We start from the raw sequence: 4,836 nt of genomic DNA, 5'->3' as shown, positions 1-4,836 counted from the left end.
CAATTTACAGTTACAGGGTTTATAGCTGTTTATTATTCAAATGTACCACCGTATGTAGGTACGGCCGACGTTAAAGATATGTTTACATTTTCCGCCTTATTTCAAAGGAGTAAGGTGCAAAAGTGTTAACAAATCTTTGATCTCGACTAGCAATGAAAGCAATAAATGACTTATTACTCCATGTTACAGAGAAAATTAAGAAGACACAGCTCTTACTCCATACATCAGTTTTGTTACACCAATACGACTATTATTTTCGCAGTCTACATCTATAGCGGAACTATCAGTACTGCTACTCGACACGAGATGTCACATGTGTCGCGTCTGACGAAAAGTGTATTGCTCAACAATTTATAACTAATATTATAAGCAGAAAGAGTTGAAAATAGAGTTCCGATTAATCGGGTTATAATATTACCTGAAAATCGTTAAGCATTAGACTTTCCGTCAATACTAGAATAGAATAGATAGTAGTAGCTAGGGTAGATGGTAAAAACTTCACCAAAGGGCCCCTACGTGTTGTATCTGTATCCCCACGCACGCCTATCAAATGACTGGGATGTACAGTTTATAAGAGATACAAATAATGATAAATAATAAAAGACGTTTATTCAAAAAGTTGAACATAATTACTTGTAAAAAACACAAATTAAAATATCTTCTTAAGAGAGTAGTTTAATTTGTTCTAGCACTAATATCGTATGCAAATAAACCGAAACAGAGTAATTAGAGTGACATGCCGTCATTAATTAATAACATTAAGTAAATGACTTATATTACGATTGTTTCGAGGGCAATTAGGCTAACGGTATTACACGAAAAATCGAAATAAAGGAGTACTCCTTCATACTATTAGTAAATAAATTCATATAAACGTAAAAATCCGTCCTTCTGTTTGTTACCTTTTCACGCCCCAACTGCCGACCGATTTTGATGAAATTTGCTATGTAGAACGCTTAATCCTTGTATATAACATAGGGTACACGCGTACACGTAGGATAGACCTAAGTTATTTTTCGAAATCCTTATTGGAAGGATAAACGGGAAATTACACAAACCAAATCCCACGCGGGCGGACTGGCGGAGCCGTGGCTGGATTAGCTTATATGATGCTTATAGCCTAGACCTACTCGAATAAACAATGCTTTGAATATTAAATTGGTTAAGCTCTCAAATTCCTTATCCGTTCAGTCCAATTGAGGGGAAATTATGACTTTCAAGCCTTTGTTTTCCTCACTATTTACCTACTACTCATTCAGTCTTTACAATGTGAATCTAGAATCCGTCTAAAACCCTGCACTGACTTTGCCAGAACCAGAACTAAGTTTGCCACTATTAACCTTATATTATTATATTGCCTATGTTCATTGGCGAGAGAATGGACTGTAAAGGGGGGCAATAAGGGATGAGATTTAGGGGCCGGTCGAGCAAGAAAGTTGTGCTATACTAAAATTAACCTATGAAGTGAAACTAAAGTGCGAAATAGTGTAGGGCGAAGTTACCTTGCAATCCGGGGTTGTGGGCTTGAACCGTTGGCCTCCGTTGTAGACCCTGGTGTTGGTCCCGGGCTGCCCTTGTCGCAAGCTAGAGGTAAGCTTAGAACCGTTACCTTGATCGTCCAACTTAGACCTCGGATTCTCCACTTCACGGATGGGCACGGCGTACTTCGGCTACACAGCACTGATTTTAAAAGTAGTCTAAATATTAGCAGTAGTGCTTTTAACAGATTGCGAGAAAATTAGCGAGAATGGCGCGACACAGTGTTAACTGGTAGTAGGCTTATGACAGACTGGCTCTGACAGCTTGTGACAGAGCAAGATTCAAATTCAAACTGTGACTTTTGTGTTGCCACAGTAATTACAACAAGAAATCTAAAAAATACAAAGCCAAAGCTGAACATTCCGCCTACCAAAATGCAATTGTATTTTAACTAAGCGAAAAAGATAAGAAAATAACAAAAAAGGTAGTGCGATAATATTAAAACTAAACGAAAAACGGACAGCACAAAGGTAGCGCTCTAAAGCGGCTACGCAGGCAGTGGGCACAGCTTGACCACAGGCCGTTTGTACAACCCTGTGGCCGTGCGCACAGTAACCACACGACATATCCCGTCAGATCCGGGGTGTGTATCGGTGATGCGACCCAGGGGCCACTTCATTGGGCTCGTCTGCTCGTTCACAACGAGCACGAGTGCGCCAACTTGGATGTTGGGCTGTCTGTCGTGCCACTTCATCCGCTGCTGGAGAGTATGCATGTACTCCTTCGACCATTTGTTCCAGAAGTCCTGGTGCATCTTCTGAAGCAGCTTCCAGCGTTGGAGAGGGCTAACCCGAACGTCTGACAGGTTTTCCTCAGGTACGACCGACAGGGGTTCCGTGGTGAGGAAATGACCCGGAGTCAAAGCCGACAGGTCGTTGGGGTCAGTGCTGAGAGGAGTGAGTGGCCTCGAGTTGAGCAAAGCCTCAACTTGGGATAAAACCGTCGAAAATTCCTCATACGTCAGCCTTTGGTTCCCGACGACACGCGCCAAATGTGTTTTCACGGCCTTAATTCCAGCTTCAGCGAGTCCTGAGAAATGTGGGCTACCTGGCGGGTTGAATTCGAAGGCAATTGTATGGTGTGCGGCAGCATCCTTCACTAGACGTTGCAAGATGTTGTTCGCACCGACAAAATTTTTTCCTTGGTCAGACACTAACCGGCTGCACCGACCACGACGAGCGACGAAACGCCGAAGTGCGGCGAGAAAAGCATCCGAGGACAACTCGGTGACAAGCTCGGTGTGAATGGCCTTTGTTGCGGTACAGACAAAGACACAAATATAGCCCTTGTACGTCTTGTTACCGCGTCCGCGCCCGAGAGCGATGTCGAAAGGCCCGCCAAAATCGACCGCTGCGCTCGAGAAAGCCTTAAGTTGGGATATTCGATAGGACGGCAGGTCGCCCATGAACGGCGCAGGGGCACCCAGTGGCCGCACCCGAAAGCACTTCATACATTTTGATACCACTGCGTAGATTGCCCGTTTTGGACACATGATCCAGAAGTGTTGTGACAACAAGTTATGAAGCGTTTGGATGCCTGGATGCATGAACCGCCTATGATAGTCGTCGACAAGAAGGAAGGTCAGACGATTGTCGCGAGGTAGAAGCAACGGATGCTTCACGTCGAAGTCGAGAGAAGCTCGCGACAGGCGACCGCCCACCCTTAAGAGACCCGCGTCATCCGTGAATGGGGACAGTTTCCGGAACGCTTTTGGAAGAGAGTTCGAATGGTTGTTCGCAATCTTTTCGATTTCCTGAGCGAAGCTGCGCTGTTGCACGGAGCGCACAAGAAGCATCAGTGACTGCTTTACTTCGAGAGGTGTCAAAGGTCCGCGTAACAACTTCGCGGTCGTCTTTTGGTTCTTCGCGTTGTTCGCGAAGCGGCGACAATACGCTAAGACACGTTGAATCGTTCTTAACGACGAGAACTTCTCCAATAAATTGTCAATGAAGGCGTTGTCATTGGACACTACAAGGACCGTAATCTTTTGTTCTTCTTGAAGAACATCCCTATCAGGCGCTAGTGCTGACTTGGGCCAGCTTTCGGAAGGGTCCCGGAGCCAACCAGGTCCGTTCCACCAGCACGTTTGGTTGACCAAGTCTTGGGGAAGCAAGCCTCGAGATCCGCAATCGGCTGGATTGTCAGTGGTTCTGACATGATGCCAGGAGTCGGGAGGAATGACGTCTTGGATGTGACTCACACGGTTGGCCACAAACGTTTTCCACCTGGACGGACACGACTTGATCCAGGTTAACGTCACACTTGAGTCCGACCATGCGATGATTCTATCTACCAAGTGGAAAGGCTTCAAAGCCTCCACGACCGAAGCCATCAAGTCCGACAGTAGAACCGCTGCGAGCAATTCAAGACGCGGCACGGACAATTTACGTAACGGCGCGACCTTGGACTTAGCACACACCAGCTGGACGTCGACGTCACCCTGCTCAGCTACTGTACGGCAATAGATTACGGCACAGAAACCGCGTTCTGACGCGTCGCAAAATCCGTGGAGATGTAGCACGTCGAATTTCCAGAACAAACGGCGAGGCACAGCTACAGCACTCAGCAAAGGGAGTTGAGTTTTAAATTCCTGCCATTCCAACCTGATGCTTTCCGGGACATCTCCATCCCAGGAAACGCCCGAAACCCAAAGTAACTGCATCAGATACTTGGCGAGAAATGTTACAGGCGAAAGGAAACCCAATGGATCGAAGATTCTAGCTATCTCCGACAGAATGGTGCGTTTTGTGCATCGACCGTTAGGAGTAGATGCTACACGAAAGCGAAAGGAATCAGATTGTGGTTGCCATAGCAAGCCCAATATCTTTAGAGAAATGTCAGTCATTTCTTCGAAATTTTTAAAATCTTCCGAGTACAGGTCAGAAGACGGAAGACTCTCCAGGAACTCACTACTATTAGAGGTCCACTTCCTCAGATGGAAACCCCCCGACGACAATATGTTTGTAAGTTCCAGCTGGAGTAAACGCGCCTGCTCGACAGAGTCCGCTCCGGTGACGACGTCGTCGACGTAGATGTCACGAGCGAGAACAGTTGAACCACCTGGGTATTCGGCTGCAGAATCACTGGCCAGTTGAGCCATTGTACGAAGCGCTTGGAATGGCGCAGCAGAAACCCCGTAGGTTACCGTTTTGAGACGGTAGTCGCGCACAGGACCGACAGCAGAGGGCCGCCACAAAATGCGCTGAAATTCTGCGTCCTTTTCAGAGACCAGGATCTGCCTGTACATCTGTTTCACGTCACCTGTGAAGACAACAGCATGCCAGCGGAAGCGTGTGA

The sequence above is a fragment of the Cydia strobilella genome, chromosome 14 (assembly GCF_947568885.1).
Source record: "Cydia strobilella chromosome 14, ilCydStro3.1, whole genome shotgun sequence".
NCBI classification, from domain to species: domain Eukaryota; kingdom Metazoa; phylum Arthropoda; class Insecta; order Lepidoptera; family Tortricidae; genus Cydia; species Cydia strobilella.
The sequence above is the reverse complement of the archived record's forward strand: the minus strand, read 5'-3'. Positions refer to the sequence as shown.